This window comes from Peromyscus leucopus, chromosome X, assembly GCF_004664715.2.
Source record: "Peromyscus leucopus breed LL Stock chromosome X, UCI_PerLeu_2.1, whole genome shotgun sequence".
Lineage (NCBI taxonomy): Eukaryota > Metazoa > Chordata > Mammalia > Rodentia > Cricetidae > Peromyscus > Peromyscus leucopus.
Window position 1 is genome coordinate 46,054,586 of NC_051083.1, and position 19,124 is coordinate 46,073,709.

The 19,124-nt window shown below is 36.9% G+C and overlaps 1 protein-coding gene across 9 annotated transcripts in view; it reads left to right on the forward strand.

Annotated features, from left to right (window-relative positions):
* The window catches only part of Dmd (dystrophin), a 2,209,767-nt gene that overhangs the window by 1,521,863 nt on the left and 668,780 nt on the right, over positions 1 to 19,124 (forward strand). The gene's annotated exons all lie outside the window — the stretch shown is intronic.

Consider the following 19,124-nt stretch of genomic DNA (forward strand, 5'->3'; position numbering starts at 1 on the left):
CTAGATGTCAATTACATGTTTAATCTCAGAGTCTGTAATGCTGTGAAGATAATGTGTTCAAATCATATTTTTATAAAAATGTGGAATGTGGGACTTAAGGGTTTATATTTCCAAGTACGGTACTCTGAATACTTCAAGAATAATCAAAGTCAGGGAACAAAAAAAATCTCTTTAAGATGCTGTGTTTCTAAATGGTATGATGATGTTTCTAACTAGAAATACATTCAAAGTGTTGGTTTATAAGAACGTAATATAATTAATCTATTTAATCAAAATAGATGGAGCAACTCTATGTATTAGGCATCAGACTAAGTGCTGAGAATTCATCATAAAATAAGTTAAGTCTCTTGTTTTATGAAGCACAGTCAAACTTGAAGAAAAAGATGATAAGCCAATGAGAAGAAAATGCATTGTCTCAATTATAAGTGCTGTGAGAGAGATGTAGTCTACAGATTCATGCCAAGTGGCTTAGGACAGAAGGCAGAAAGGCAAGCTCTAGTCTTATCCCTTGCAAACTTACCTGCATTTTAATGGACTCTTGAGGTGATTCCTACACACACTAGAGTATGAGAAACAGTTTCAGAGAAAATGAAAAGGGGAGAAAATGGGTAAATGGGTGGGGATGAGGGCATTTTTTTCAAAAGTGTAGCTAGGCAAGCTAGTCTGGCCTGAAAACATCAGGAAGGTGATGGCAGACAGTGAACACTGTCTGTGTATAGACAGAAATTGCAATGGGCAGTAAAAAAGTCACAGCTGCCACACTGAGGAAGGTACTAGAGTGGGAGGGCGGTAATCACAAAGGATATTGAGCCTGCAGCAGAGGCTACATAAATAGCGAGAAGAGCACTGAAGGAAGCCAATATTGTCAGGCCCCTGATCAGCTTACTCCCTGTCGATGAGGACTTCATCACCATTTATGGCTCCTTGCTTCCCCTCACCATTCCTGCTATATTGTGACCAGTGGGGAATCTGACCTTGGCCTCAGCTCTTAGCTGCTGGGGAGAGTTGGCAGCACTAAGGCCAAAGTTGGGGAAGTGGGAGAGGACTTTTCTCCAAAAGGGGACTTTTATCTCTTCCAGCAAACTGACAAAAATATGGGCTTAAAGTCAGCATACTGAACACACAAATGTTGAGCAAAAAGTATCAACAGGGAATCAGAATGTGCTTTTATTCCAAGACAGTTTTCTCATGCTGTAGTTTAAGCATCAGAATTAAGAATTGTTTATATTCTTGGTTTTGTGACACATAGTAATTTAAACTAAACTACATGATTTTAAAAAAAATCTAGTTTCTAACATAATTTGATCATGTGATTATTATTCCCTAGACTATTTATAATGCAACAGGGTTTGTAATTTACCATGATGGTTTCCTAAAGTCCTCCTCTTGCATGCATAGCTTCCTTTATGTTAGGTCTTTAATCCCTGCAAAAATTGTAAAGTAAATATTATATACAACTTTTTTTAAAGGTGAGAAACCCAAGGAATAGAAGGAATATTGCTAGATTAAGACCACACAGCTACAAAACAAGAGAGATAGGATTCTAATGCAATTACAACAAGTGGTGATTTGTTTTGTTACTGTGTCTTACACTATCTGTCCATCCTACAACACAGTGGAAATTCTAGGTAAAGGCAGCAAGCAAGAAGTTAATGCTAATTTAATGCACTCTTAGATTTCTAGGTGATAATAGCAACCTGCAGTGTTGTGTCTTGAAATCAGTTTTCTCTGAATTTCTTAGAAACCTAGAATGCTGAGCCTGGAATAATCATTGAAATTGTCATCTGGCTGAATAGTTTTCTTTTACATGTGTGGAGACTGAGTTTCAAATTGGCTTTTGATTTGATTTGATTTGATTTTTTTTTCAAAGTAGCCTTTTTAAAACACTAAAGCAAGCTTCCCTGTGGCTGTTTACTTCCATTATATAATATGATGCAGTGGTCTTGTTGAGCTGTAAAAATTGTTCAAATTTACAAGAAAAATGTTCATGCTCTCAACAAATGTTTGAAGTATTTTGATGATCTTATACATCTGGGTGTCTCAGTTACCTATTATTATATAAATTACTCCAAAACATAGTGACCTAAAGCAATTATTACTTACTTGCTTTTGATTCTGTGACTCTCCATTTTTACTGTGAGCAGATGCATGGATATTGTCCATCCCCCCCCCCTAGTATAATCTATCTGAATGCAATTCTTCAGCATCTGATGAGCTAGGAGGTCTAAAACTGTCTCCTTGTATCTCTGAGAGGTGGGTGTTCTCTTGATGTCCTCACTCCTATATACAACCCAGCATCCTCTGGGAGGCTAGGCTCTGGTAGGCATACATCCTCTGGTATGGCTTCATTCTGTGATGCACTTAAGACAGTCTTCCTCTAAGATGGGGAAGGTGGAAGCTTAAAGATCTCGTGATGCTTAGACTCTGACATTTATATATTTCTTTCACTCAGCCCAGATGAGGGGTAGGCTCATGGTTATCCCTTAAAAGAAGAGTTACATTGTTAACATTCCATGCTTGGACAGAAGACTTGATGGTAGCCATCTTTATATATGAAGTACCACATTGGGGGACAAACAGAAGACACAAGTGTTGGTTAATACCCAGTGCCCTATGTCAGTGTTTTGCAAATTTCACCATGCAAAAAGAAAACATTACTTTCTTACTAAAGTGCAGAATATGAGCCTTCTACCTTAGAGTTTCTGATTCAGTAAGTTTGAGGTCAAGATCATATCTTTAAAAGTTTCAAAGGTGAAGCCAATGTTGGTTATCTTAGGAACACAGTTTGAAAAGTCCTGCACCAGGCCTTGATTGCTTGTGAAAATTTATCTTTCCACCTACTGTTTTGTGAACCTCATTGGGGGTTCCAGTGAAATCCAGTGTTGTGAGTGCCAAGGGAACTTCCTTATAATCCAGCATTTTCCCATCTCTGTCTTTCCTGACCAAGTACTTTGTAACTTAGAAGTTCAAGGAAGTAGAAATCACAACAACCAGGCAATATTGATCCAGAGGAGTACCTCTGTGTTCTTACCAGACAGTTATTGGGAGACTATCAATGCTTCTGTGAAGTTTCTCTACAGAAAGTTAGGAAAATTTTTAGCCAGACAGACAGGACATAGCAGTGGTCTGAAGGCCTGTATGCAGATGGTAGCAAAGAGGCAGCAAATCTGGTGGTAAATGTCACTGTGAATTGTTTCTTATCCACAAGCTGCTAGACCTCAGAACATTCATGTTCTACAGAACCCCACTTAGCATTTTCAAAATAAATCACACAGAAAACATTTTTCTCATAAATGCTCCAAGTGAGGAAATGTGATGCAACTATGTCAGGACAAGGGCTATGAAATGACTTGAATGTTGTATAGGGACAGAAAAAGCCAGTTGATAGTGGTTTGTTGTTGATTAAATACTTGTGAAATAATTCCTCTTGTAATTAATTTTAGAGATAGTAGATGTCAAGTGCAATCCTGAAAGTACACCATCAGAAGTAAAAAATAGCCTACATTCTAGCTGCATGTACGGACATAGTTGGGAAGCACATCCAGGCTGATTTCTGTGAGTTTGAGACCAGCCGAGTATACACAGAGAATTCCAGGATATCCAAAACTGCATAGAGAGATTCTGTCTCATTCCACCCCCAAAATATCCTAAAGTCTGATTTCAGCTGTGCTACTAAATTACCACTCAGTATAGAACACCAAATATTCATTATCAGCTTTGTCAGTCATGTGGTCAACTCTAACCATATATTAAAAATAGCCATACTACAGACATTACATGAACATGGTATGGCTCTGTTGTAGGCACACCTTTTGTACAAGAACAAAGTGAATGGCTTAGAGCCTAATCTCTACCTCCTTAACACTTTGCTTCCTCTTACCATAGAAGAAACTTGACTGCTTATAGAAGACGTTGGATTTCTTGAGGAAGAAACATTGGTGGAACAAAACTTAAATACTGTTGCAGGAAATCTGGAGATTAAACCTTCTATCTTCTTTCCACTCTTGAATATGACATTTTCCAGATGTGTTCCCAGCCAATGGCAATCTCACTGATGAGCTTTACAGGGAAGGGACAACAGTGATTCTTTTCAATTGTGTGTTCCTTGCCCTCCTTTTATGAAAAATTGATTCTTTTCTCATGCAATATGCCCTGATTACAATTTCCTTTCCCTCTACTCCTCCTAGTTCCTCCCCATCTTTCCTCCCTTTCTGTCTTTCTGTTCTGGAACAGAACAGATTTCCAAGAGATAATCACCAAACATAACAAAATAAAACATAAGATAAAATAAAAACAATCACATTGAAGTTGGACAAAGCAAACAAGCAGAAGGGAAAGAGCCCAAGAGAAGTCACAAGAATAAGAGACCCAGTTGTGCATATAGTTAGGAATCACATACAAACAGCAAACTGGAAGCCATGATATATATGCAAAGGACCTGGTGTAGACCAATGCCAGCCATATGCATGTTACTTTAGTCCTTGTGAGTTCATATGAGCTTTACTCAGTCGATTTACAGTTGATTTGGACTTTCTCAAGGAATCCAACGTCTTCTATAAGCAGGCAAGTTTCTTCTATGGTAAGAGGAAGCAAGGTGTTAAATAGGTAGAGATTAGGCTCTAAGCCATTCACTTTGTTCCTGTACATAAGGTGTCACTACAACAGGGCATGTTTATGTAATGTCTGTAGTTTGGCTATTTTTAACATATGGTTGGAGCTGACCACATGACTGACAAAGCTGGTTTTCTCAGTGTCCTCCATCACTTTCTTTCAACATTTTAAGATGTCATATGTGCCCCCAAAATGAAAGGTACACCTATGGTCTGATTGTTTTGGACAAAGAATAATAAAAAAAACCAACAGTAGAATAAAATAGAACTAAAGAAAAAATAAAACAAAAGAAATCAATAAAGCACAGCTTTGGAAATAACTCAATGGGTAAAGGAGCTCACTCCCCAGCCTACGGGCCTAAGTTGGGTCTTGCATAGTGGAAGGAGAGAAAAGACTTCTGAAAGCTGTTTTTGAACTCTGAAAGTAGCCATACTTTGGCTGTGCCCTTGCAGAGTATCCAAGTTAAATTTGTAGCACCCCCATGGCAACTCATAACTGTCTATAACTCCAGTTCCAGAAAACATGGCATCCTCTTCAGACCTCCTCAGGTACCAGGCATGCATGTGGTCCACAGAGGTATGTGCAGGCAAAACATCCATGAGATAAAAAAATATAAATAAAACTAAAATAAGCGTAATTTACCTTTCATTAATGGACTTCAATATAGACCCATTACTTCTATGCTCCTGCTTTCTATATGGTATTTTAAATTTTGAGGATCCAATAGAATCTTTCCTAGATATTTCAAAGTCTAAGAAGGGTACAATCATGGTCTTTTCCCTTCCTGAAAATTCTATGTAACCACATATATAGGAGGCAGAGTCCAAGTTAATTAAAAAGGGAACAGTTTAATATTCACTGAAGTCTAATCCTGTAAATGTCTGCATGGCTACATAAAAAAAATGGACTTCCTGTATCTGTAATGATTAGGACAGAGGGAAGAAAGGTGTATGTTTCAAGTTCTCCCTCCCTTCTGCCCTTCTTGCACACTAATAGCCTCCCAGAATTGTGGGGAAAGTTGCTCTCCATACCTATGGCTGCTTGGGTTGTTTCTGCTGCTGATTCTGCTTTGATTGAACCTTTCAGATAAAGCAACTCAGTGCCAATGGAGTCAAATAAATTGGTTCTTCATTCATGAAAATGAGAGTTGCAGGTTGGAGACTGAGCTCCATGGTATGATGTTTGCCTAGCATGCACAAGGCTCTGGGTTGTATCACCAGTACTACATACAAAATTGTGATTGCTCTGCTGAAAATATTAAAGGCCACATTGTTGTGCTTTTGTAGTTACACTGTATTAACCTTAAACCTTGCCCCCAAGTATTAATACACTAGGAGAAAGATTTTATACTTAAAATATGAAGACCCTTATTGAATGATTTTAACAAAGCTAGAAATCATTTTAGATCATTCTCAAGATCCTTTAAAGCTTAGAGCAGCTGCAAAATTCCTTCAAATCTTGTCATTAATGAGATAATTTTAAAATCAGGTTAGAATCCTCAGAGAGGTGAGCTTGTTTAAAATATAAGGAGATGTATCACGCTGTATAAAAAGAAATGACCATATTAAGCATTCCTTGGACAGTCCCCACAATTGTTCCCACTTATCAGAAGCAAATCATTCTATTTTCTTAGTGGGAGATCCTGGTTTCAGGCTAGGTTCTTCAGCAATGCTCTGTGCTTAACTGGAAAGACACAACAAAGGCATCATTGTTAGCATCCTTAACAGTGATAGACTGTGAAAACATCAGTATTTAGATGGTAGTTATCCATTTTGTGATGATGGAGTTTCCTTTCTTCTCCTGCTCTTAACCTTTTGGAAGTTTTATTGCTTGGTTATCAGCTCCCAATTAGTTCTTTATTTTTGAGTATAAACTGGTAGAGAAAGAGCAGCCCTGATAGATCAAATAATTACAGTAAAATTGCCTTAACCTTACACTATTTAACTTCCTAAAAAAAAAAAAAGACCAGAGCTTGAACAGCTCATAGTGGAAGGCTGTCTAAAATTTCACTGAACAGTTTTAAAAGTAAATATAACTTTACTCTTCAAGAAAACAGATTCCAAAAGGAAGCTGTAGCATTTTATAGTTAAATTATAGGTTTAAAATAATAGTCTAGTTTTTTTTCTAATGAGAAACAAAACTGGAGGGGAGCTATGAACTATGGAGGAGTTGGAAGGAGTAGGAGGGAAAATCATAATTAGAATATGTATTATATGAGAAAAAGCCATTTTCAATAAAATGAAGAAAACAGATTCTCAGGTATGTGTGGGATCTTAGCTTTACTATATTGAACAGAATAAATAAGCTAGCTCATTGTTTTGGTTTGACTCATAAAGTAGAAGTTCACTTTAACTATTTTTTGTTAATATGGCAAAAAATATTGTAACATGAAATTGCCAGAGAACTTTCCTTTGAGATACTCAGGTTAAAAATAAGAAGTGAATATATGAATTAAAAAAAAAAATCTTTCAAAATGAAATACAATATTGCTTACTCTAATTACTCTGTGACTTTAATAAATCAAATTTCAGTATAAGAGTAAAGCATTATAATCTGAATGGCATCTGCTGAAATGATATTTCACCACTATCTCAGGAAATCCTCTAACGAATGTCTGTCTCACTCATCCCTTTGCTCTAGCCCTCTGTGCTCTCTCAGAGGCAGTCATAGGGTAACATCTTACTCTGTACTTAAATAATGAAGAGTAGGCAGTGTGCTGTCACTACTCATATTCAACACTACCAAACGTCCAACTCTAGTTTCTCTCTAATTAATTATTGAAGTAAATAGGGATTTTTTTCTTCACCATTGATGTAATTTCATTCATTCATTGAAGTCTTACTCAAACTTTCCTTTTGTAGGGTAGAGCAGGCATGTCCCTGTCTATTATCAATAAAATGTCTTCTTCTAAAGACTTCAAGTACTATAATCTCCTCCCAAGCCCTTTGTATATTTTCTATATGGAATTACTGTCAAGAGCTTTAGACATTGTTGATCATTGCTGGCCTATTCATGACTCAGTCACTTTAGAGAGTCTATATACCCCTTTCCTGCAATTATTTAACATTACTATATGTGTCTACCCTTTACTAAATGATTAGTATGTAGCAGGAAATGTGTTAAACAACTTCACAATTTTATTTACTTCAGATTGTCAGTCTTTCCATATAATTATGATGCTTGAAATATTAAACAATCATATTTTCTAGTTGTTTAGTCATCAAATCTGAACCCAAACCTCCAGCCGATGGCTTTGATCTCAGTGCTTCCCAGTGTACCTACATGTTTCACTTTTTCCTCCTAAAAATGGTTTTATCTTCAGAATCTCAATAGTAAATCCTATTTTTTAAGACTATAATATGCAGGGCAGAGGAGGTGACTTAGCAGTTAGGAACATTTACTGACTGCATTAGACTAGTTTTGGTTGCTAGTATACATACCGAGTGGCTCACAACCAACCGCCTGTAACTCCAGCCCACAGGTTCCTTTATACTCTTCAGATATTTGTGGGAACCTGAACTCATATGCACATAACCCCACATACATATACATAATTAAAATAAAATTAAAAATTCAATATGGCAGTTTCTCAGAAAACTGGGAATCAATCTATGAAAGACCCAGTTATGCCACTCTTGGGCAGATATCCAGAGGAAGCTCAATCATACCAGAAAGACACTTGCTCAACTATGTTCATAGCACCACTATTTGTAATAGCCAGAACCTTGAAACAACCTAGATGTCCCACAACTGAGGAATGGATAAAGAATATGTGGTACATTTACACAATGGAGTATTATTTATCTTTTAAAAATCAGGACATCATGAAATTTGAAAGCAAATGGATGGAACTAGAAAAAAAATCATCCTGAGTGAGGTAACCCAGCCCCAGAAAGACAAACATGATATGGACTCACTCATAAGTGGATATTAGCCATAAAATTAAGGATAACTATACTACAATCCACAGACTCAGAGAGTCTAGGTAACAAGGAGGGCTTATGAGGGGACACCCAGATTTTCCTGGGAAGGAGAAATAGAAGAGATTGTATGAGTGGACTGTGGGCAGGTGGAGATGAGAATGTGGGCAATCAGTCTGGGGGAGCATGGAGGGAAAGAGTACTAAAAGAGACTACTGAAAAGGGGATCATTTTAGGGTCAGGTAAAAACTTGGCACTGGGGAATCTCCCAGCAATTTACAATGAAGATTCCAGCTAATCCTCCTAGCAGTAGCAGATATGTAGCCTGAACTGGTCATCTCCTTTGACCAAATAAGATTTTAAGTGGAGGGAACAGGAAACCAATCCAGCCACATAACCTGCAACCTACACTTTGTCCTGCCTATGGGATGTGCTGGGGTAAGGATGGCCTAGAGATTGAGGGAGTAGCCAACCAATGACTGGCCTATAACCCATTCCAGGAAGAGTAAGCCCGCCTCTGACACTGTTTGGAGCACCAGGAACCACAGGATACATGACCCAGAGACCTAGGATAGAACCAAACATGACTGGTGGTGGAAAATGTCAATGTAATGATGCCTCTTGATATTCTGCCATATTCATAGATTGGTGTCATCAGAGAGGCTTCATTCAGCAACCGATGGGAACAGATGTAGACCCACAAGTGGCCAAATATTAGGCAGAACTTGGGGAATCCTGCAGAAGTGGGGGTGGGGATTGTAGGAGCCAAAGGGGTCAAGGACACCACAAGAAAACCCATAGGGTCAACTAAACTGGGCTTATGTGGACTCACAGAGACAGAACTGACAACCAGTGATCCTGCATGTAACCGACCTAGGCCCACTGCATATATGTTACAGTTGTATAGCTTGGTCCTTTTGTGGGACTCCTAACAGTGGGAGCAGGGGCTGTCTCTGACTCTTTTACTAGGTTTTGGGACCCTACTCCTCATACCGGGTCACCTTGCCCTGTCACAATACATGGAGAGGTGCTTAGTCTTACTGCAACTTGATATACCTTGTTTTGTTGATACTCAGGGAGACCTGCCCTTTCCTGAACAGAAAGGAAGAATGGATTGGGAGTGGGAACAGAGAGTGTGTGGTTAGACTGGGAGGAGATAAGGGATGTAAAATAAGGGAAAACAAAACAAAACTATACTATTATTCAAATAGGGATGGCCTGTAATTTTGATGCAAATCTCCAGTCCACATTTATCCATTTCATTTCTTAACTCATTTTCATGACTGTGTCTTCATATCTAATTTGAGAACCTTTTAACTTTCCATCTTCTTCTAAAACAGTATAATTTACCCTCTCAATTTTATTATTTGAAAGCAAATGTTTATCTTATCTCTAACACCCTGTCAGGCATAAATGAGTTCATTATATACTTTACATAAGAATCATAATATTTAGGTACCATTGTTATAGCTTTAACTATACCAGTGCCCAAATTATAGTATAGACCTGCCTACAACAGAAAAAAAAATAGCAAAAATGATGATACCTCAGGTCCTGCTTTAGCAATAATTTATCTTGTTCTCAAAAAACTCAATGCTTTCCAACATTAAAAAGGGAGGACCCAAGTAATATAAATGTTAAGTACACTATTGAAAGTTTAAAAATGTAATTTAATTCTTGACATCATCTGTTTCCAGGATTAGTACTTTATTATTATTATAGAAATTTATAGAAAAGTTATAAATAAACACTCCGTAATTTTCACTGTGGATTAAAAGTGGAGAAGATGATTTTCTACCTTATACTAAAGTGAGTGAGAAAAGCCCTCTCTTTAACCAACATACTTTAGTGCTATGGTTTTGATGATAAACATTTTGTTTACTACGTCCAGCATTATCAAAAGAGAAGTTCCATTCTGTTTCCCGTTCAGTCTTATTTGTCTATGCTAAAGTGGACTATCTTCTTTTAAACTGCTACTCTATGTTTTACAAATAAGGACATGACTCAGAATTGAATTGTGCACTTGGATTTGAGTTTTTTTCAAGGTCAGGACCCAGTTTCACAGGAAATTTCATGTTTTCCAGTATGGTTGACATTCACTCCCACGAGCTGAAAGACAAACGTGTCTAATAAAGCATTCAGATTCAATTTGCCGTCTGTATACAGCTGGAGGAATCTCTGGAGGTCACTCACAGCATGCTCTACAACCCCAACAGGGAGAAGTAATGAAAAGATTCTGGTTTAAAAGCTGACAGTACCCCTTCTAAGCTCCTTGACTGTGAATATAATCAGCAAGTTTATAGATACAAATCTCTATGATTCTAGGGATTTCCATCTTGATCTCTGACTCTGAGGAACATTTAAATGCATGGATTTATGTCTATTATCTGGATGAATAAATGCTTCATATTGAGTATGTTGAAGAAACTGTGCTCTACCAACAAAGGTCTTATGTAAATCAGGCAAAACAACAGTCACTTCATGTTTAACTCTGTTAGAGGGTCTCTGCAGTCCTACTGTTTCATTCTATTGCAGTATTACATAGGCAGATCATACTGTTTTCTAAAATAATACCTACTTTCATTTCAATTATCCCCCTGGTTTTTCCATTGACCCAAATGTACCTAATATTTATCTTAGAGCTAGCATGCATTAATGTCTTCCCCTACAGCAGACACTGGCTAAATATTCTTTGTGTATTGTTGTGTTTAATCTTATAACCTCCTTATGAGATACATGCCACATTACTTTTCTTTGTTTTCCATAGATAAGAACTAAAGCCTAGACTAAATGGTTATCCCCAAGAGACTTAGATACTAATAACTATGCACACAAGGCACCGAGTTCATTAAATTCTTCTCTTCTAAAAGTTATGCTTGTCTTTGACCTTTATGTTAAATATGCTGGGTCCTGGCCACACAATCTGTGAACCTAGCCAATATGTATAGACTACTATATTGTCCATGCTTATATGAATGAATTTTTCTGACAAAGTTTAACAGGAGTACTCCATCTTCCTCCCCATCCTTTCTTTCTCGACATAAAAACCTTAAAATTAATGCAATGTGGCTAGATCTAGGTTAAAGCTTACAATTAGCTCCAGGGGAGGAAAGTGATTTTATTTATATTTTTCTCCTCTGGAATTTAAGAGGGCCCAGAGACTGCAAAAGACATTGATATGATAGGCCTACTTCTCCCTCGGTGTTAATATTTAGCTTTATTTTTTTCTCCCTGTCTATTTTCTGTTTGTCAAAGGTCAGTCAGTGCAGCAGTTGTTATATATATATATATATGATTAGTTGCTATAGTCCAGTACCTTGGTAATTTCAAAAATTAATGAAATGTATTTAAACAGCACTTTATCTAATCTATTCTTAATAAAATGCACAACCCATTTTGGTTTATGTGCTTATGTTGAGACCTGATACTCTAAGAATCACCTAACTGAGTAGTTGTGCTGATTAAGTGAACCCCATTGTATAGTAAAACTCTACAAGATAGAAATGAATTTTGGCTGGAACTTCATCCAATCAAAATATAGATCAGAAACCTAATGTTTATTCTAAATTCTAGAAAGCCGTCCTTGCCACACCCTTTGCCTTTTATCTCCACTTTCAACCAGTTAGCTCCTCTCTCCATTGTCATCCTTCCCATCATTACTTCTTGGAATTTAATTTCTATGTTCAGTTTATTTTCCTTATTCTTGTTAAAGCTGAGTTGTTCTAGTAAAAGCTACTGTGATAAAGACAGTAGGTACAAGGAATTTGAAAAATGAATGAGTAAACGTACCTGGAGAGACAAGATGAGGTCCCTAGTAAGCCATGTTAATGGATACATACTCAAGGAATAGTGAAGATGGCAGAACCGCTAAATGAATGAAATTGGTCATACCACACTTGTATATAATTAAAAGATGCTGTGATTTTAGTTAGTAAAACTCAAGATGGAAATGAATATTAATATATGCATAATCATACATGCTAAGTTCTTTATTCATACCTATTATTGCCCATTTTGATCTTTAAAATGCCTCCAAAGAATGAAAATTATTATTTTACTGCAATTGAAGAAATTGAATTTGAGGAATCTTAAGACTGAAGTAAGTTTTCCACTTCCTGTTTCTAGTCTGTTGTCCTTTTTACTATAATAATGAGATCAGTAATTGATTTTCCAAATAACAGCATAATGCAATTAAGCAATGCCTTTTAAAGCAGGGACAATGTATTTTAAGGTAACTAAAAACATCTCCCTTTTATTTATAATGTAAGAGTAGAGTAGAGGTTTATAAAAATCACCATTTAAGCAACAGATATGGATTAATAAAGGAAATCATTCCAACAAAAAATCTTAAATCAGAGATTTTCAGTTTATTATCTGTAGAGCCAGATAATAAGTGTTCTTTGATTTTGGGGTCAAAAAATCTGCCAATGTCATTTAACTGTACTATTGAAATACAAAACCAACCCTAGAGAATTTCAAATTGAAGAAATGTGATTGTGTTCCAATAAATCTTTATTTACCAAACTGAATGATATAACAGACTTGGATCACAAACTGCCAAATCAATCTAGATCCAGTTGTAAAATGGGAGGAATTTAGACCTTTCAGTACCACAACCCGCTCAAAGTTGATTAAGTTCATCTAGGAGCCGTCTCCTGTCAAATGCTGTATACGGGATTGCTCCAGCACTGTGTGGAAAAGACTATCCTTTAGCCAGCAATTTGCCTTTGTAACTACATTGATGCTTAATGTATGTCTGTTTGCTTCCTTTCTCTGGAACTATAATTTGTCTTGATGCCATTATTATGTGCTTTGGAATGTTGTATAGGGTTTTGAAGAAAGGATAGTAGGTTGTAAAGCTTTCATCTTTTATTACTTGTTTTGCTGCAGAGGAGAGGAAAGCCAGGGATTTAGCTCTGTTGACCCAGCTGGTCTTGTACCTGGCTCAGGCTTAAGTGATCCTCCCATCCCCCTATTTTACAACCAGATATAGGTTTCAACTTTTTAAGAGCAAACAAGTGTTTTTCCAACCAAGGGCCATTAGTCAACACTGCTCCTGACAGCAGAGATGAGGAGGGAAGCACATACAGGCCTGAACTAGCCCCCAAAGTATCACAAGACAGTGACCAAAAAAGGACAGTTCTTTTAACCCCTTGAAACAGGCTGGGACTTGCCCCAGTATGCCCAAAGAAAAGAAAAAAACTAAAACGTCAACCAATCAAAAATATCAATGTAACTGCTGCTTTTTGTAACCAACCATGTTTTAGATGACCTAATTGTTCCTGAAATTTCCTTACCTATGCTTAAAAAGACCTGTGTGCTTTTGTCCCGAGTTGTTGCCATTTTATACAGGTGAATGACCCACATATGCTAGAATAAATGCTCTTTGCCCTTGCATTAAAAAAAAAAAAAAAAAAAAACCTTTTATTTTCCTCATGCATTACATCCTGACCACAGTTTCTTATCTCTTCATTTTTTTTCCAGTCCCTCGGATCACCTCCCCTTTCTCCCAGATCCACTCCTCTCCCTCCCCCTCCTTCTCCTCCTCCTTTGTTTCCTTTCAAGAAAAAGAGCTGGTCTCCCAGGGACATCCACCAAATATGGCCTAGCAAGGTACAATAAAACTCGGCACAAAGCCTCATATCAAGGCTGGACTAGGCAACCTAATAGGAGGAAAAAGGTCCTAAGCTAAGGAAAAGAGTCAGAGACCACCCCCACTCCCACTGTTAGGTTCCCCTAAGAACACCAAGCTGCACAACCATAAGGTATATGCAGAAGACCTAGCTCAGACCTATATTGTGCCTATGTTTGTAATTTCAGTTTCTGTGAGCCCTTATGAGCCCTGATTAGTTGATTCTGTGGGCCATGTTCTTGTGGTGTCCTTGACACCTCTGTCAGGCTCCTATAATCCTTCCTCCCCATCATCTTCTGTGGGGTTCCCCTGGCTCCCCCTATTGTTTGGTCTCTGAATCTGCTCCCATCAGTTGCTGGATGATACCCCTTGATAACAATTGGGCTATGTACAGATTTATAAAGTGTAGCAGAATATGATTAAGAATAATTTACTTTTTTTGCTACTCATGTTTGATTCTATCTTACAGGCAAGACAGATTGTATGTCAACATTTTGTGGCTGGGTTGATATCCCAGTCCCTCTGCTAGGAGCCTTGCCTACCAATAGAAGTATGAAACTTTGGGCTCTGTATTCCCCATCACTAGACTTTACTAGGATTGCTCTTGTACATTCCAGGAAGTTTCCACTGTACTAGGTTTCTATATTGCCCTGTAAATACCCCCCTACCCACTTATCTCTCCCAGTACTCTCTCCCTCCCCACTGCCTAATCCCTCCTGTTCCCAACTTCATATACTCCAAGTCCACCATAAAATCTATTCTATTTCCCCTTCCCAGCGAGATACATGAGTCCCACCTTGAGCCCTCCTGGTTGTATATCCTCTTTTTATTTGAGGAATGTAGCATGATTATCCTTTACTTAATAGCTAATGTCCACTTATAGCTGAATATATACCATGTTTGTCTTTCTGGGTCTGGGTTACCTCACCCAGAATGAGATTTTCTTTCTCCATCCATTTACCTGCAAAGTTCATGGTGTCGATGTTTTTTACAACTGAGTAATATTACATTGTGTAAATGTAGCACGTTTTCTTTATCCATTCTTTCATTGAGGGACATCTAGGTTGCTTCCAATTTGCAGCTATGAGGAAATAAAACTTCAATGAGAATGGTTGAGCAAGTGTCTTTGGGGCAGGATAGAGTGTCCTTTGGGTATATGCCCAAGAGTGGTATAGCTGCATATTGAGGTAGATAGATTTCCAATTTTCTGAGGAACTGCTATATTGATTTTCATAGTGGCTGTACAAGTTTTCACTCCCACCAACAATGGAAGAGTGTTTCTCTTGACCCACACCTTCCCTAGCATGAACTGTCACTTGTGTTTTTTTTCTTAGCCATTATGACAAGAATCTCAAAGTAGCTTTGATTTATATATTCATGATGGGTAAAGATGTGGAACATTTCTTTAAATGCTTTTCAGCCACTTGAGATTCCTCTGTTGAGAATTATCTTATTGTATCTATTCCTCATTAATTAATTGGATTATTTAGTTTGTCAATGTCCAGTTTCTTGAGTTCTTTATATATTTTGAATACTAGCCCTCTGTCATACGTGGAGTTGGTAAAAATATTTTCCAATTCTGTAGGATTCTGTTTTGTCCTATGCCTTACAGAAGCTTATCAGTTTCATGAGGTCCCATTTATTGAATGTTTTTCTTAGTGTATGTGTTATCAGGATTTTGTCTATTGTGCATATGCATTCAAGGATATTCCCCACTTTCTCTTCTATTAGGTTCAGTGTATCTAGTTTTATGTTGAGGTATTTGATCCTCTTGGGCTTGAGTCTTGCACGGGGTGATAGATATGGATCTATTTGCATTCTTCTACATGCCGACACCCAGTTACAACAGCAATATCTGTTGAAGATGCTTTTTTTTCTTCTGGTGTATATTTCTGGCTTCTTTATAAAACATCAGGTGTCCACAAGTCTGTGGATTTACATTTGGATCTTCAGATTGATTCCATTGTTCAACCTGTCTGTTTTTATGCCAATAACATGTGGTTTTTTATTACTATAGCTCTATAATGGAGCTTGAAATCAGAATTGGTGATACCTCTGGAAGTTCCTTTATTGTACAAAATTGTTTTAGCTATCCTGTGTTTTTGTTTTTCCATATGAAGTTGAGTATTGTTCTTTCAAGGTTTGTAAGAATTGTATTAGAATTTTTATTGGGATTGTGTTCACACTGTAGATTTCTTTTGGTAGGGTGGCCACTCTTACTATGTTAATCCTACCAATCCATGATCAGGGAGATCTTTCCATCTTTTGATATCTTCTTCAATTTCTTTCTTCAAAGACTTGAAGTTTCTTTTATACAAGTCTTTCACTTGCTTGGTTAGCTTTACACCAAGATATTTTTTTTTTCCGGAGCTGAGGACTGAATCCAGGACCTTGTGCTTGCTAAGCAAGCACTCTACCACTAAGCTAAATCCCCAACCCAACCCCAAGATATTTTATATTATTTGTGGTTATTTTGAAGTGTGTTGTTTCCTTAATTTCTTTCTCCACCCTCTGAAGGGGCCTGTTTCCCTGGTTTCATCTCTGTCAAGTAATCATTTGTATATAAGAGGGCTACTGATCTTTTTTGAGTTAATCTTGGAAACAGCCACTTTGCTGATGGCATTTATTAGCTGTAGGAGTTCCTTGGTAGATTGTTTGGGTTTGCTTATCTATACTATCATATCATTGTCAAATAAAGATGCTTTGACTCCTTCCCTTCTAAATTGTATCCCTTGATCTCCTTTATCTGTCTTATTGCTCTACCTTGAACATCACATATTATATTGAGTAGCTATATAGAGAGTAGCTAGCCTTGCCTTGTTCCGGATTTTAGTGGAATTGCTTTGAGTTTCTCCCCATTTAACTTTATGTTGGTTATTGGCTTGCTGAATATTACTTTTATTATGTTTAGATATGTCCCTTGTATCACTGATCTCTCCAAGACTTTTACCATGAAGGATGTTGGATGCTTGTCAAAGGCTTTTCCAGGATCTAGTGATCTGTTCATGTTTTTTTTTTATTCAGTTTGTTTGTATGGTGGATTACATTGACAGATTTTTGTATGAGCCATGCCTAGATCTCAGGGATGAAGCATTCTCTGTCATGGTGAATGATCTTCTTGATGTTTTCTTGCATTCAGTTTGCCAGTATTTTATTGAATATTTTTCCAAATATGTCTATGATAGATATTGGTATGAAATTCTCTTTCTTTGTTGATTCTTTTTGTGGTTTGAATATCAGGGTGACTGAGGCTTCATAGAATTAATATGGCAATGTTCTCTCTGTTTCTATTTTGTGGAATACTTTGGAGAGTATTGACATTAGCTCTTCTTTGAAAGTTTGGTAGAATTCTACCTGAAACCTGCCCTGGGCATTTTTTGATTGGAGAGTTTTAATGACTGCTTCTATTTCCTTAGGGCTTTGTTGATCTCATCTTGATTTAACTTTGATAAGTTGTATCTGTTTAGAAAATTATCTATTTCTTTTAGATCTTCCAATTTTGTGCCATATATGTTTTTCAAGTATGAACTAATGATTCTTTGGATTTCCTTGGTATCTGTTTTTATGTTTCCTTTTCATTTCAGATTTTGTTAATTTGATATTTTCTTTCTTGCTTTTAGTAAGTTTAGATAAGAGTTGGTCTATGTTGTTGATTTTCTCAAAGAACCAGCTCTTTGTTTTATTGATTCTTTGTTCTGTGTTCTTTGTTTCAGGTGTTGAAATCAATAAAAAATGATTTCAGCCCTCAATTTGATAATTTACTGCCATCTACACCTCTTGGGTGAATTTGCTTATTTTGTTCTAGAGCTTTCCAATGTGCTGTTAAGTTGCTAGTATCAATTATCTACAATTTCTTTACATAGGTACCTAATGCTATGAACTTTCCTCTTATTACTGCTTTCATTGCTCCAATAAGTTTGTGCATGTTGTGCCTGCATTTTCATTGAACTCTAGGAAGTCTTTAATTTCTTTCCTTGATTCTACTTGACACAGTAGTCACTCAGTAGAGAGTTGTTCAGTTTCCATGAGTTTGTCATATTCTTTTGTTTATATAATTGTTGAAATCAAATACTAATCCATAATGGTCTGCTAGAATGCAGGAGGTTAATTTATTGCATATGTTGAGACTTGCTTTGTGAATGACTATGTAGTTGATTTTGGAGAATGTTCTGTGAGATGCCTAGAAGAAGGTATGTTCTTTTGTTTTGGGGTGAAATGTTTTGTAGATATTTGTTATGTACATTTGTTTCATAACAACTGTTAGTTCCAGTATTTATCTATGTAGCTTTTGTCTGAATGACCTGCATATTGGTGAGAGTGGGGGTATTGAATTCTCCCACCTTCAATATGTTGGTGTGTAATTTAAGGTTTAGTAGTATTTCTTGTAAAACATGGATTCCCTTGCATTTGGGGCATAGATGTTAAGAATTGAAAGGTCATCTTGACGGATCATTCCTTCAATGAATACAAAGTGTTTTTCCCCATCTCTTTTCAAATAATTTTGATTTGAAGTATAATTTGTTAGATATTAGTATGGCTTGAGTGTCAGGTTAACTGTAGCCTCATAAAAAGAGTTTGGTAATGTTCCTTCTGTTTCTATTTTGTGTTACAACTTGAAGAGTATTGGTATTATCTCTTCTTTGAAAATCTGGTAGAATTCTGTGCTGAAGCCATTTTAACCTGGGCCTACCTTTAATGCTGAGGTGTGTTTTTTACATGCAGCTAAAGGATGGATCTGTTTTCACATTCATTCTGTTAGGCTATTTATTGGGGAATTGAGTCCATTGATGTTGAATGATTTTATTACTAATGATTTTTATTCCTATTATTTTGGTGGTAGTGGTATTGGTAGTGTGTGTGTGTGTGTGTGTGTGTGTGTGTGTGTGTGTGTGTGGTGTGTCTTCATCTTTTGGTTTTGCTCGTATGAGTTTATTAATACCTGTGTTTTCATAGGTATAGTT